At 45.9% G+C, this 16,756-nt stretch overlaps 2 long non-coding RNA genes across 2 annotated transcripts; one reads left to right on the top strand and one right to left on the bottom strand.

Moving 5' to 3' along the window:
- Positions 1-1,577: 1,577 nt before the first annotated feature.
- On the top strand, positions 1,578-5,776 carry LOC120639259. Its single transcript, XR_005661341.1, has 3 exons — positions 1,578-2,711; positions 2,812-3,530; positions 3,618-5,776. It is a non-coding gene; the product is annotated as an uncharacterized LOC120639259 (long non-coding RNA).
- Positions 5,777-13,165: 7,389 nt separating this feature from the next.
- Positions 13,166-15,086, bottom strand: LOC120712890. The gene is made up of 2 exons (XR_005691085.1): positions 14,580-15,086; positions 13,166-13,637 (listed from the first exon to the last, which is right to left on the bottom strand). It is a non-coding gene; the product is annotated as an uncharacterized LOC120712890 (long non-coding RNA).
- Between the last annotated feature and the right edge of the window lie 1,670 nt (positions 15,087-16,756).

Below are 16,756 nucleotides of genomic sequence, written 5' to 3' on the forward strand. Positions count from 1 at the left end.
TACCCATACCCGCCCACCACTGGCGGAGCTACATGTAGGCCAAAGTGGGCTATGGCCCCCTTGCTCCACGCTAGCTTCATTGCATATCTTTTTTTGTCTTAACTGCTGTAACTAATAATATAGAATATAGAGAAGAATAGCATGAGAAGTGACAGATCCATGAAAGGAAGAGGGGGTTCAAGTACTCCATACTAGTTGCCAGATAAGGGAGCACATCACTCCCGTCCAATTTCTATACATGGATGGGAATTTCAAAGATAGAAGAAGAGCCTCTATGCTCGTTTGGACTAAAATGACTGAAAAGGTAAAAGAACAATCGTCTATGCATGGTAAAGAGTGAAAGAATACTTGAGCCGTTGAACCAGTTCAGTCCACCACGTACTCAAGCCCCATCAAATAAATCATACTTCGAATACTTTAGTCCAGCATCAAATTAATCAAAGTTGTGTGTGAGCAGACGTTGAGGCGAGGCTTAGCGTTGTTGTGATTACTGTAGCACTTGCCCCCCTCTTACGTTTAATCCTAGCTCCGCCATTGCGCCCACGCCCATGGCCTTCCGTGATTGCAGCGGCGCGGTCGCTGGCGCGGGGGACGATTCCAACTCCAACACGCGGTGATCGCATGCCGGCAATGGGGGACAACGCCGTCCGCCCGTCCTCCTGGGATTGGCGGCACGCAGGTCGAGAAGTGGCAGGCGCTGCTCGGCGTCCATGGCGGAGACTTTGCTTCGCTTTGGTGGCGGTCAACCTGGAGGTCAGGAGGAGGCTATGTCGCGGGCGGGCACAGAGGGACTGCAGCGATGCGCCAGCGCTTCCATCTACTTCTAGCCTCGCCTCCCCATCCACGTCTCCCTTTTCTGGCCTCCGTGCTGCAGGGGTGGGGGGGTGGAGATCCACGAGGGCCAGCAGCACCGCTGCGCGCGTAAGGCGCTCTCCGAGCTCCTCGTCGACGACACTGCGGGGTCCAGCCGTCGCCTCCACGAGCGCAAGCATGAGGACATCACCAGTTCACCACGCGAGCAGGGAGCTGGGGCAGCAGGTTCTGGAGGTGTCTTCCATCGGTGGAGCAGAAGAAGCGGGGTCACAGTGGCATGTGCAGGTAAGCTGTTCGATGGAATGGCCCTGAAGAGGCACAAATATACGAAGCTATTTCTCTTCCTTGCTGCATTGAATAGGACCGTAGACGTTTGCACTTACAAATCTTTATTAGAGAAAAGATTTCACCTCCAACATTGATGCAAGTGGTATAAAAAATGGTCAGTTTTCTTCAGCAGATTGGTGTTGAGATAAATTGATCAAATTCAATTTTACCATGTAACTTACTAAATTTAGTTTTCTGGTGGGAGAAGTATCATATGCTAATTTTTTTTGTGTATCTGGGTTGGTTATTGCACAAAAAAATATCGCAACCTGATTAACTTATTTGTGTTAGTTTCTATTAGTACACCTATAAAGCTACTGATTTAGCATTCCAGGAATGTCAATAGATTCTATGAAGAGCAGCCCACGATGGAATAGACCGAATGGGCTTGTCATGCTGATAATTTTCTATGTTTTTCATGTACAGATCTTTGTGAAGGGAACAATTATGTTCTATTGATATTCATCGAAGCAATGGAGAGCATCAAGAAGGAATTTTTCAGGCTACCATATATAAGGATAGCAAGCAACTCAATTAAACATTACTGAAATGGTGAGTTTAGTGTTTTTTTTATTTGTAGTATGGGCCTCTTGAGAAGTTGACAGTAACATATTCGGCTTCCATTCCATTTAATTAGTACTAAATTAGGCTCTATTATCACAATATGGTGGATTTTTGCGACGATACTTATTTATTTGCTCACTTATTTTAGAAAGAAGTGGTTGGTTTCTACTGGAATAGAAATCTTAAGAACTATTAAATACCAGCAAGTTGTGTCTTATTTAAGAATGGTTACCTCTATCACTGAAAGCTAGCTGTTTTCAGCGAATTGGCTGTGTTTTGAAGAAAATGAGGTATGACTTTACAAACTGCAAGCACGCGAATAAAAATTGAACCATGGGAGGAGATATGCTCTCTCCATTGTGACCACTGATATTTTTTAGCCCGATGTAGGTGATTCATTTTTCATTCCAAGCATAAATGATCACCTATATAAGCTTAAATATTGTCTATTAATATTTAGAAAATATGTTTATTTCACCTCCAGATTCTGCTTTAGAGCTGCAAATCGTACTCTAATACCATGGACAGGAGCCTTTGAAACTTTTGCAGGTTTCCGACCGCCGGTCGGCCTCGTCGCTGGTAAAAACAGTGTGCCACCCTGCCGACCATGGCCCTGGATGGCCATAGCGTGCGTGGTCTAGACTAGCCTGCCCGAGCTCCCCCTGTGACCTTGGTTGCCGCCCGCTACATGTTTGATGGCCCTTCCGTGATTGCAGATCGACTCCCTCCTGGTTTGCTGCCTTTCCTCGATCGACATGGCGGACAGGCGGCGACCAGGCGGGTTCTGGTTCTGCTATGGATCGCCGGTGATGGATAATTGACGTCCATTATCTGAACTTCCGTGAACTCTGCTTCGCTGCTCCAACAAAGAACCAGCTCGATGGGACGACGCGGCGGCCAGGCAGGTTCTGATTCTTCTCGCCGGCCTGACAGGACCTGACCAACACCCCTATCAATAACTGGTGCTGGGTTAGATGATGATGTGAACACAAATCCTGGCTCACAAGGTAACTTGTTCCGTTCGTGCGTGATCGTTTTGTGTTTTGATTTGTTCAGATTCATCTGTTCCATACAAGGTGTGACTTCAGATTCATCTGTTCCATACAGGTGTGTCGTTTGGCGATGAAAACACTCCTTGCCCCCAATGATCTTTGGAGATCAAAGTCTAGGGAAAAGTATGCTTCCATGTATGAGGACAAAAGGGCCGCGCTTAATGCCAAACGCAGGGAGAACTACCATCATAAGAAGGCCGAACGACTTACGGCATCAGGTATCAATGTTACAATTTGCCTATGGCTTACGTGCACCAAGAGGATATTGATGTTTGGCAAATTTTGGCCACGGACATTCAAAAAACGATGTCTTTGCTGCAGCACACCGCCAACTACGTTTTTAGCCATGGCACATTAGCCTTTCACGTTAATTGGTTGTAGCACACCGTAGCCAAGAAACAATCAATTTCGCCGGATTTGGAGAGAGAGCGTTAAGTGTGTGGACAATTTTGCCCCTGGCTCCGTTAAGTGGTCTGACCCAACCGCTCGGTCGGTCGGTCTGCTTCTTCTTCCCCTAGCTCATCTTCCTCTCTCTTCCTCTCTCGTTCCTTTCCTCTCCTTGTGAAACCCTAGCAACCGAGGGCCCGATAGAAGAGGAGGATGGCTTGGAGCTGTCAGAACTCGGGTGCCCCTGCTTTGGACGCGTATAGGGACGGTGAAGGCAATCTCCCGTTGGTAGATTGCAAAAAGTGCGGCACTCAGATCATTGGCCTGGTGTCGAAGAAGGAGCACAGCTATGGTCAAAGGTTCTACAAGTGTCCACTAGTTAATCATGTAAGTTTATAGATTTGCTATTTTATCCGGCTGTTGTGTTTTTTGACCGATTTCATCTAAGAATCGGTCCTCTTCTTCTTTTGTTAGCTGTACATGTGGGAGGACCAATACGTTGAGTACCTCATCGACAGATCCAAGCTTCCATGATGCTTCTCAAAGATTGGTGGAGGGTCGTCGGCTCAGGCATTTCCGCAAGTCACTGATCCTAGGATGTCCTCTGTGGAGATAATTGCGTGTTTGAAGGAATCAATAGCAAGAGTGGATCGATGCACTTCCCTGTTAGAAAGCAGAACTGACTCTCTGAAGGATGCAGAAGCCGCTTTGAAGAAGATTGTCTATGGCAATAAGTCAATGGGGAGCAACATCGAGAAGATAGGCGATCGCCTGGTTGTTTTAGGTCTAGCAAATCTGTTTGTGGTAGTTGTACTGCTCCTGGTGGTGTTAGTGAAGTGAGCAGGGAATTGTGTAGTGCTTAGTTCTCCTGGTAGTGTTAGCAAATCAGTTACTAGGTGAGACTGTATGTTTTGAATGGTTTATGACTGGTTGTTCTGAATGAGACTGTATGTTTAGCTAACATCAATGAGACTGTATGTTGTGATGGTTCATAGTCTGAATGTATGTATGCATCGTTCATGACTGAATAAGTGACAGTCTGAATAAGTGACAGTCTGAATAAGTGACAGAACAAACAGATCACATAATTTAGGCCAGCAACTTGAGCTTACAGTCTGAATTAAGAAACAGTCTGAATAAGTAGGCCATCCACTTGAACAAACAGTCTAAATAAGTCTCTAACATCACAAGGCAGAATACACACGAGCATAGTTCTAGACATAACTGCCATCAAAGGCCACAAAAGCATAGTTGTAGACAACATGACAAGTCATCTCTCAAAAGCATCATTAGTACGTGAGAAACATAGAACTTCCACTTATTTCAGCACATCCATCAGTAGCTTCTTCTTGGCCTTGCCTTTGCCATGTCTTGCCATCCTGCAGCTCAGAAGCATGAATCCTCCACCTGCACTTTTTACTTTTGCTGTCTTTGCCCTTGCAGTTCCCTCTGTACCTTTTTGCCTCACTATAATGGGCATGAATTTCAAACTCATGGAGCACAGCATACTGTTTAATTGCCCTCTTAAATGTGTCTCCATCTTCAAATGTGACACCAACAGCAATGGTTGGGTTCTCCAAGTAAGTCACATGTTCAACTTTCTCACAACCAGCTGCATCGTCAACAAACAGGTCATCCATCTCACAAGAGTCACCATCAGTTGAGTGCCCATCATGTACTGCCTGATCTTCACCGTCAGATAAATATGGGTGCTCATCATTTAGACCAACATATTCCATCTCATCCTCATCCCATGGTTCTTCATCAGTTTGAACATTCCCTCTCTTACATTTCTTAGACTTAGTTTTGGATGTCCATGTCTTATCCTCATCAACGGACTCAGTCAAAGTTGGAGGAAGAGGCTCTGTGGCAACGGTAGCACCGACGACATGCTCTACAAAAGGTTCAACAGATTCACTTTGGCTATGGTCCATTGTCACTGTGTCATAAACTGACGCAAACAGAGCCAACCTTCTCATTTCCCAATACAGGTCCATTGCCTCCATCAAAATGGCATCAGAGGTAACATTCATGAAAACAGACACATTCCTGTTCCAAAAGCAAATTGATATTCCCTGATTCGTACCAAGCTTCACTCCCTCTGATATTTCCTCTATTAGGTCCTTCAAGTTGGTTGTATCACGATCCACAACTAGCTGAAGAACTGAGTCACGGTGTACTACAGAACTACCATCATTGCAAACCTCGACATACTGTGGAACGCGCACAGCAATTCTGCACGCCGAACTACTATCCATCCTAAAACAAAGGAAACAAAGATATGGAACAATGACAAGTGAGAAGATCCAAACCCTAAATCAACTTGACCGAGTTGGTATACCCAAATCCAACCACATTACGTAGTCTGAAACCATAAATCGAACGCTAGCAAAAAGATAATGTATAAATGCTTACCCTTCTGGGACCCAATCCAGATTCAAGCCCTTCGACGGTGATGCGTTCCTCGGCCACAAGCTCTTCTTCCCTTGCCTCGACCCCACGCGCTTCTTCCCTTTCTCTGGAGCCATCTTCTCCAACTCCTCTATGCTTCGACTAGCTACTCCTCTGGCCCCATAGCTGCGGAGAGCAGGGCAACGACGGAGGAGGGCACCGACGGTGCGGGGGTTCAGAGAGGAGGGCAGAGAGAGGAAGACGAGCCAGGGGAAGAAGAAGCAGACCGACCGACCGAGAGGTTGGGTCGGACTACTTAACGGAGCCAGGGGCAAAATTGTCCACACACTTAACGCTCTCTCTCCAAATCCGGCGAAATTGATTGTTTCTTAGCTGCGGTGTGCTACAACCAATTAACGTGAAAGGCTAATGTGCCATGGCTAAAAATGTAGTTGGCGGTGTGCTGCAGCAAAGACATCGTTTTTTGAATGTCCGTGGCCAAAATTTGCCATGTTTGTTTTTGGTTTTGCCGATGAGAAGATGTTTCACCCATGGGTGTCGTTCCGTTATCTACTCCGCTGTCCGGACAGTCGGCGGTATATTTGACCATCGGTGAACTGACAAACGGTTAGTACTTGTTTTATTTTTTAGAGCATTATTCATGTATATATATTGTGTGTATACGAAGTGCGTATGATGTTTATTTCTCTTCATGATTGGACAAGGTGCGTCGATCATGCTCGCAAATACTGAAAGCGGTCTGTTGTTCAACTTAACTGTACTGTCTACATTCTCTAATAATCCAGTGCAAATTTCAACCACAAACACCATCTTGCCACCAACAAATACTATCTACTTTTGATGTTAGGGTGCTCGTTTGCCTGTATCCTTGTAAAAGTTTTGCTATGTTGACATCCCATTTAAGAATCGAAGTTTTTGTATGCAGAGATGTTTTTGAGCATCACAAGCAGTATAGGACTCATTACTTAGTCAGGTATTTGATACCGACCAAGGGGTTCTTGATAAGGTCTTGGGCTCTTGGCTGAGATTTGAGCCTGATGCTGTGTGCTTTGCGCTTTGCCTTTGTGGTGGGCGTGCAGCTCCCGGAGCCACTCACCTGGAAGCTCTGGCCGTTGGATGGTTTCAAGGGCAACCCTGCACTTCTGGTCGGTCACTCTTTCTGTATATCTTGTGCTAAATGTATCTAATTGCAGCTTGTTACTTGACTGAAGAAACACTTCTGTAAGAACTTGGAAGAACTGGCCGAATGTTCTTCTATTCTTCTTATACTTGTGATTAACTCTAGATACAATGCAGAAAGGACTTGGTGTAGTTGCCATATCGTCGAACTCAATTAGGATGCATCCCCAGGTTAGAAGTTACTACCGATGAATGTCTTAATTAGTTTCTGCCTTTTCTGTAGCCAGTAGTTTCTCTTTGACAAAGCATATGAACCCAAAAAACAAAGCATAGGTGTTTGTATGATGTGAAGTGATTCTTTTACTAATAGATGAAATTGAGCCGGGACCTGGGAGCTCTATTTTTTGTTTCTTAAAGGCAGTAGTATCTGAAATAATGCTTTGCAGTATTCTATTGCAAAGCTAAATCCCCAGGAACAGGAACAGTTCACATCGGTAAGAAATTGATTTGTTTAGAGTTCAGGTGCGGACATGGATGGAATGTAGGATTAGTAAGGCTCATAAGTAACACACGTTTGAGGTAATTGTAAAGGAATACCAATTGCACATATCTTTATTATTCCATTTTCCTATATTTAAAGTGGGTACTAGGTGCTATGAAAAAATGGTTCACACATGAGCTAACCATTCTTCTAGGCAGAGATACTCGATGACCTAGCCCTGGAAAGGATAACTAGCCATGACAGTTCGATGCCTCCATTTTACATCGTCTGAGCTCAAACAAAGCTGGTTATATTCTTCTAACCTCAATGCTTCCATGAACTATATGATTTTCCTTTGACAGATTGTATTCAAACAAGTGATTTGAAATTCTTCTAACATGAATTATGTGTCTTGCAGGAGCTATCGTAGATGACTTGAACAGCATGTACCATGGTTACTCTAAATCATACTATCTAATCTGATTGGCAACATTCTGAATAAGTTACAAGCATAGTTATGGACAGTGCAGGTGCTATACAGATGACTTGAACTAAATGGACTAAAGACTAGGTAGTGCTACCGTGGTGCATTTTATTCAGATTAGATAATGCTATTTTAGTGCATTTTGTTCAGATTAGATAGTGCTACCATAGTGCATTTTATTTAGAATAGATAGTGCTATGGTAGTACGTTCCTGATAATCATTTAATGCTGCAGTGCATACGAAATACCCTAAATATGGGAATGTTGACAGTAAACTAATTTTAGACTGAACTAGAAAAGGCGCGCGGCATTGCCGCGCGAGGCCCGTGACGGGCCATTTGCGATTGAAGTTCTTGTTGCTATCTTTGAACAGCTTGTGCTTTGTGCTGGTTTTGAGTAAGGGATCATACAAGGATGAAACCATATCTTGTCATAGCCAAATGCAAAAAGGAAGATCTAGAGGTGCGCTTTCCTGCATCACATCATTGCAGCTATAGCTTAGCACCCTGTGAAGTAAATGGAAACATGCAATTCTCACTACAACATTGGTTATCACTATATGAATTCAATACCATGAATATGAAATCCTACTTCTCCAGGTTCCTTGTGAGAAAGTAGTTAGTGAGACAGAGAATATTGCTGGAGGACTTGAGGAACTCATTTGGGCATCATAACATTATGAAGCTTGTCGTGGAGCAGGTGCAGAGCAACACTTCTCAAAGTATGCAGCACACTGTCGAAATCAAGTGTTCCTCGTCGCCCTCTTTTCTAAAATTGGATGCACGCATAAGGTGACTATGTATCTCAAAATCAAGTGTTTCTTATCATCCTCTTTTCTAAAATTGGATACATGCATAAGGTGACTGTATACCATTTCTATGATTTTGAATGATTAGTGAGACATCACCATACTTTCAACAATGTAAGTGGCAAGCATGCTTAGACTGAGCAGTTTCTTAAGAGAATGTACCTCATGATTGCACACTCTAACAACTCTTAAAAACACCAAAATCAAAGACAGCACCCAAGCTGATGGAAACAGCAACTCCATCATGTAAAATATGGTTTACATGTAAGGAACATTGCACTACTGAGACTTGTTTATCTACTAATAGAGCATTCAAGTTTAGCTAGGAGCCCTACTCCTTAACACAAACTTTATCCATGATTTGTTGCAGCTCAAAATACCGTACCCACAAAAGTAAGTGAACTGGCGTTGCAAATGGCAGAAAAATTAGTGACCGTGCTTATTAAAACTTACAGAAGGAAATTTATTCACATGGCTCAAATTGTTGGACTGACCGAATGCATCTCAGTGTCCACAACTGCCATGTGCGTGGTTCAGCAATATGTAATTGTTCAGAGATGCAGTAATTAGATAATGCTTGCAGATATAGTTCTGCTGGAAAATTCATTCCTATTCAGATTTGTTTGGTTGGAAACTACAAATATTCGGGAAGTTCAGATACATAATGGTGATATTTCGGTATAATTATATAAAACAATTGAAACGTATGATCTTCGTTGCATATGTAAAATTTCCATGTTTCACTTGCTTTTGCATTCAATGATTGTTTGAGCAGGAACTGTTGTACAAAATAGAATATCAAGAACTGATGATACTGTCTGCTTCTCTGGTCCGGCTGTTGTACGTCTGATTATTGGTAATATATTTTATAGCACTTGGAAAATATCTGATAGATAAACTGTTTCTGTTATCTGGCCAACCTAGGTGAGTTAAGAGAATGGAATTCTTCCAACAAATAAAAACAATACCTTGAGTTCTCAGCTCTTCACACTCTCGCACTGCATCAGTTGCAAGACCAGCCTGCATTAGTGCAATCGTAGAGTGCTTATGGATAACAGAAAAGCATATCCGCCTGATCATCATTTCAAAGTATCATCAAAACACCATGGTGTTAGCTGCTTGGCCTTCTTATACTGACAAGTGAAGACATTAGCCATGCTAGGGAAAAAAACTTACAGGCAGGATCTGCAGAGCCCTTAAGCAGGTTTCAAAAGATTCATTTATTGGAATGCCCCTATTAAAAAATAGTTAGAAAAATCAGCTTGAATAAATATTTGTTCATAGCAGAGTATAGGAAATATTTTCATGAAATAAGGAGAAGGAATACCCAGATTGATGGTAGTTATCCGCTGAGGTTCTAGCCCATGGCAAGGTAAAGGAGGGATCAATGCTTCGAGCACAATCAAATACCATATTATAGAGCAAAAGAACATGATTTCAATTGAAATAAATACAATGGAAGAAACTGAATTGACAAAAAGCATTAATCAAACAATTTTAGCGCTGTTCGTCATATCTATTGTGACATTCTTAGCAAAGGTCTATAACTTTCCCCTTTACCATATGTTAATTCATGGACTACAGAGTATCAAGAAATAACTTGTTGCATATACCCAGTTATACACTATGTTACTCGGATACCGGTACGGATATTGGATACGATACATATCGGATACGCGGATACACACTTTCTCAAAAAACACCGATACGGGGATACGGCTAGAACAATTTAATATTAATAATTTTTATATAAAATATCACACTCATGAGTCATGAGAGAGTAGCATTTACAACAAACTAGTAGTATTACAGTAGCTGTCCTACTCAACCGGAGAGAATCAAATGCATCAGGACTCTCTGGAGAACCACCTCCACCTGTCCCCACATCACGTGAAGCAAGCTGCCACACCGAAGAAGTGAAATCAATAAAAAAAGTAACCTTATCTCAGCCCTCTCTGCTCTTCGTGCTTTTCTACGCGCTCTCTCTCTGCTCCCCTGCTCTATCTCTCTGTCCCTCTGCTGCCCAGCTCCCGCAGCCGCCTCTGGCTTGTGCGCTGCGCCATGCCTTCGCCGCCAGCAGCTCTCCATCCGCACCCCGCCGCCATGGAGGCCACCCAGCTGCCCACCTCCGGCTCACGCGCCGTCGTCCTGCCTCTGGACCCACCCCCGCGCCACGCCCTGCCTCCAATCCTCCACCGCACCCAGCTCCTTCATCCGCATCCCGCCGCCGTCGAGGCCGCCCAGCCGCTCGCCTCCGGCTCACGCGCTGCCTCCTCTCACTCTCTCGTCTCTCTCTTCCCATGGTTTCCCTCTCAAATACATGTCCCATACGTGTCGGATACACGTATCTGAGCCAATACGTATCCATCTTTTTGGGATACGGCTAAAAGCCTATCCAAGGCATATCCAAGGCGTATCCATATCCGATACGTGTCAGATACGGATACGTCACTCCCCAGGCGTATCCACGTAACATAGGTTATACAATTGTTCTCTTACATTTGAAAAACAAAGATCATGCAAGAAGCAACCACCACATTAGCTTAACATCACAGTAATTTTTTTAAAACAAAAGACATGTCTAGTTGGCAAGGAGAGGTCTCAAATTGGGCGCACTGCTGTGAGCAAGGCCATCATTGTAATCCAATTCAGGAAGAACATTGGAAACTATTCTTCTTCGTATGCAAAAGGTCAAAGAAGTAAGCTTGCAGAGCATTGAGACATTTGATCAAACAGTTTGTAGGCTACCAGGCGGCTGGGTTGGTGGGCGATGGGTTTGCCGCTACAAAGTCCGCAGAGGCTTGATATCGCCTGCAACGAGGCTGACAAATCTGGAGCTCGATGGAGAGAGGTTCGAGTTGAGTTGAGTTGAGGTTGACGACAACTCACCGGTGTCCTCGGCGGGCCGGGAGGCGAAGCCCTCACAGCGCTGCGACTGGCCCCACTGCATCCGATAGCAGCTGTTCATCTCGATGACGGGCCTCCGGCTGTAGTCCCCGCGGATCCTGGGGTTGAAGTGCAGGATCCTGGGCGGCACCTCCCCGTCGACGGCCTTGGTGCCGACAAGCTCGACCATGAACTGCGAGACCATGACGGCGGCCTCCCCGTCCTTGCGCTGGGCGATCTTGGGGTCGTACTCGGGGCGGGCGGGGCGGGGGTGGGCCACGACGGTGACGTGGGATCCCACCGCGAGGCCGCAGGGGAGCTCGACCACGCGGACGCCGTCATAGGGGAGCTGCTCCCGGTGCACGGAGACGGAGGCCGGGCAGGCCGGCGGCGGCGCCGGGGACGCGGACGCGGACGTGGGCGCGGAGGAGGCGGGGGCGGGGGCCGGGGCGGCCCGGAGGTGCGACCTGGCGGCGGCGGTGTCGAAGGGGGTGGCCATGGCGTTGGGCCGCGGGAGGAGGAGGAGGGAGGAGAAGATCGGGAGCGGGCGGGCGGCGCCCGCGGCCGAGTCCGGCGCGCCGGCAGGGAACGCCGGCTTGGCGGGGCGGGCGGGGGAGGTCGGGGACGCGAACGCCGCCGCCGCCGCAGCCTCCAGCTCCCGGCGGCGTGGGTGCGGGATAGGGAGCGAGGAGGAGGAGGAGGACGGGCCCGAGAAGGGCAGCAGGGGGAGCTCGAAGAGGAGGACGAAGGCGAGGTAGCCGCGATGAGGCCTGCGCGGGGCAGCCGCTTCTTTCGCGGGGCCGGTGCCGGAATCGGCATCGCGGAGGGCTCTAGAAGGCAGCGGGGGAGGGGAGGGTGGCTAGACCGAGCCCAAGCCAGGGCGACACTGCCGAATCTGCAGGCCGCCCGGACCGAGCCCGGGGTAGGCCGCACACACGGGACTCTCTGGCGGACGGGAAACTTCTAGTCGCTCGCGGCGACCCCAGCTTCGGTAGCCATGCCGGGGCTGGGTCTCCCTCGTGCTGGGCTGTGATGCCTACGTGGAGCTGGAGGTTGGAGGCGAAGGGCGGAGGTCTGCGGGAGGAGCAGCAGGTGGAGGGTGCGGCGGCGGCGGCTTGCGAGGCGGAGGGCTCGATCTAGAAGCTGCATTCGATGGCGAGCGCCGCAGCCTCTCGCCGGCGGATCTCCTGGTCGCGACCTCGCCCACACTCCCGTGCTGGGGCGTGCCGCCGGCCCGGAGTAGGAGGAAGAAGACGGCGGCAGCGAGCTCGCGACCCCACTCGCTCCCGTGGCCGTTGGATGGTCCGATCGGACGGCTGATTTTTTTCGGAGGACGTGGCGCAACGAGAGGCCAGGGAATGACCCACGAATTTTGTCAGTAAAAAAGGAGCAACCAGCACATGAGGTTTTGGCCTTAGCACATCAGAGATGAGAAAGTCAAGGTCCAATCTCTCTTTACTCTCTTCATGTTATTATAAATTGCAGCTCTACCAGTTCTCTTGCTGTGGTTTGATTTGAGTGCCTTGCCTTTGTCAACAACAAAGTTGTCTTCTGCAATTGAAGCTTTTGTTGCTCGGGGTCAGATTGGTATACAGCAGATCCAAGTCCAAGGATTGAAAGAAGAAAACTTCCAACTATATAGCTTGACTAGGATGGCAGGCGCGCTGCTGCCGCACCAGTAGAGCGGTCGCACATGCCAGTAGAGCGGTTGCACTTATCTTGTTATATGTCTGGAAGTACAAACCTGTAGTTAACCAACAACATCATTTTTGTGGACTGCAAAATACAGAAATAAACTTAAAGTTTCCACCGACAATACGGGGTTGGAAGGATGGAGGATCAACATTATGCAAGTGTAACACATATACTTTTGTCTGTCTTAACAAAGAATACGAATTGATTACAATAACCTTATCTACCTGAATGTCCGAAGCAAGGATAGTTAAAGATTATACATGTAGTATACTGTTGATCCTAACATCCCTATTTCAGAGCCTACTTTGGATGGCAAACAGCTCCAACTCATGACCAAAGTTCATCAGCACAAAAGCACCTCAAAAACGATTCAACCATGCTGATGACCTTCCATGTGCTTCCATTTGTCTTGTACACAATCACATACATTTTAAACAAATGAAAATATGCTATGAACATATTAATTTTGACAAAGAGGTGCACATTCTAAACACATAAATTTGGCAGCTAAAAAGCAGATGGAAATGGATATCTGAACTTATGTCTGTTGTCCACTTGTCCTTGATGTGGCCACAGAATTCGAAGAGGCGGGTGTCTTGCTCCAAGTTCCTACAATTGCATCACTCCACCCATCAGGAATCATATTGTGCTTTCAAGCACAATATAAGTTCCCCACAAATAAAAATCTTTTTAAGATGAACAAAACTGATACTGTGCTTTCAAGATTCGGTAATTTATACAGAAAATATAACCGATTCTTCTATTAAAAAATGCCATTCAAGGCCAAGGCTTCTGTACCTTTTACAACCTACAATCCAAATTCGACCAAAATAAGTCTTACCAAAGGAGGTAGTATGTTAGAAGAGAGAAATTCTAAGTTTTGGTACCGGATACTTTCCTCTCCCCCATTCTGGTAGCAAAGGTCAAACTTATTTTGTGTTGAGTCCCACCTAACCACGTTCATGGACAGAAGCCTTAGATGAAACGAAAAAAATACAGCTTCAGATTGTCAGGGAGTAAACTTGCAAGTGATCTTGTTTACATATGACACTAAAGGTATCACATAGTCCATATGCAATTTGAATTTTGAATAGGCATTCACATTTAGTATCGCTGTTTGGTGAAGAAATCCAAAGAGTGAGCGCAAGAATATATATCATGTACCTCTACCTCTGTTTGCCAAGTTATGCGCAAATCTAGAAGAAAAACTCTACCTCAGTTTGACAACCTTTGAGCTAATCAAGAAAACATAACACAAAGACTGAAAAAATTGAAGACAACCAAGAAGACTATTTGAATAATAGCTTTATCAAAATGGCTTCCTCTATAACTGAACAGAGCTGAAGGACTAAGCTAATTATTGATATTGAATAATCTAAAAGGTTGCATAAATTCCAAGCTACCTTTTTATAACATGGAGTTTTTTTGCAATGGATCTTTGTTTATTGAATGGTGAGAAACAATATTTCGAAATAGAAAACAAAGCAACTCAGGGCTGAGGCTTCTCTACCTTCTAACAAACTACAATCCCAAATCGGCAAACAATCTTACCAAGAGAATAGATCCAAGCGCAGGTGACTGTTCGGTGAAACCAAAGATGAAATATTGCATCAGGCCTTCAATGTCAAGGTGGGGAACGGTCAATTTGACAATATATGAAGGCAACAGGTAAGCAATCCTGGGAAGTTCAGACTCAAAGGTATAACTGTTGAGGTGGAAAAAAAAACTCCAAATGAGTGACCATGGTATTGTAAAGAAGAAGCGCAGAGGAGGCAGAGCGCACACAAATTTGCAGCATTACTATTGTTTCATGTTCGTGATTTGCCCCACGAACACGTGGAATGGCTCGCCCCCGCTGATGGCAGCGGCAGCAGCAAGGACGGCGACAGTGCCGATATGGCGAGGCTTCTTGGTCGTGTTCCTGATCCTGGTGTGCAGTCATGCTGGGGATCCACCTGCGGACTGCGGCTTCGATGAACTCGAGCAGGGACGCAGGGAGCGTGGCAGTACTGTCGGGCATGGCGCCATGGCTGCGGATGCGATGGGGCGAGGCGTCACTGTCAGACAATGGAGTAGGGATGACAGGATTGACGCCGTGAACTGGAGGGAGTAGAAGAGTCGATTCCTTTGAGAGAGACAGTCAAGTTACTGGGCCAAGCATTAGGAATGGCGGAGGAAGACCGGGCATAGAGGATGAGGAATCCCGGCGAGAGGAAAGAGGAGGACAACACAGCGGTGCAAAAGGGAGAGACGGGACGTTGAGATGGTAACCGCGAGTTCGTGACGAACCGCCGAAGGAGCGGTGCGGCCGCGGGGATCGATTTGGAGGAATAATGGTCAGGATTCGCTGGAAGAACATGGGTTGTGAAAAATATTCGTGGGGCAAGGACGACGCTTGAGCCGGTTGAGGAAAACACGACCAACCACCTACGACAGTCAAGGGCAGCTCTACCTGGAGGTGCCTCCTGCTTCCGCGTGGGTTGACGTTGCGTTGAGCCGATGCAATAGTGACCGCGCAGATAAGAGCCGGATGCTCAGCCACGACAGCGTGTAAGACACGCGGCGAGCGAGGAAGGAGTTAAATGTAGAGGCGCTGCATGTTCTCCCTTTCTTCCAGCGATATGGATTTACATATTCCGGAACCACTACGAGAAAGCATTTACAGGAAAACTGTTGAGGAGATATTTTAATCAGGCACAAGAGATCTTGATGAAGAGGAAGTGTATGTAAAGGTCCGAGCTGATCTCACCATAAGAGCTGAGAAGGCCAAGTCAATTGTTCAGGATATTGCAAAGGTTAGGTTGGAGAACTCCCTTGTTCAGGCTATTGCCTTGCTTTGGCAGAAGAGAGACAGCGTGAGATGTTGCCGGATCGGCGGACGGGTCATAGCAGAGAAGGTAGAAGAGCTAGACAGGGGTTTTGAGGATCTACAAATCCGTTCGCGGTGTCTGTTTTGCCGTTAGACGCGCGGAGCGGCCTGCCCACGGAGGATCAGTGGTGCCGGCCATGGTAGCACGTGGAAAGGGTGAATTTCTACAAGACGGTGTGGGAGGAGTCACTCGAGCATGACAGTCCGTGTCTTTTTTTTTGTTTATTGTTCATATGATTGGAGATCTGGAGTTGCAAAAGAGACTAACAATTTCGATTTATGTGAATCGCAGTTTGCCTTATTTATCACGTTCTTTCGTTTTTAAAGGCAAACAAATTGTCCATCACCTTACTTTTCCATGCATTCTTTCGTTGGATGCCAGACGACCAGCATGTTCATTTTCATGAAGTATTATCATGTTAGTAGCAATAGAACAGGATCTTTTGTAGCTCGCCAAGTTCTTGTGGTGCCATTAATGGGTACATATGATTTGTTTATCTCAAAATTATATTTTTCGGGTAAATTTGTATCGAACAGTGTACTAAATATTATAACATAATTTTTTTATTTAGTTTTTTATAATACGTGTGTGTCGCGCGTGCACCCTACTAGTTTTACATAAGTTGGATAGATCCATTTGTGATCACCTGGCCAATTATCCGAATGGATATGTGTAAATTTAGGAAGTGTTGCTAAGTGCTAACTGATTTATGTTGATACGCTCATCTATTTCAGGTTATACTGTTGAATCCTATCTATATATTTGCCGCCTCTGTATGTTCGATTGTCATATGTTATAAATTAGCATTGTAGTTATCATCATTATTGGCACCAGGCAATTGGCATACATTTATATAAT

This window comes from Panicum virgatum, chromosome 6K, assembly GCF_016808335.1.
Source record: "Panicum virgatum strain AP13 chromosome 6K, P.virgatum_v5, whole genome shotgun sequence".
Taxonomy (NCBI): Eukaryota; Viridiplantae; Streptophyta; class Magnoliopsida; order Poales; family Poaceae; genus Panicum; species Panicum virgatum.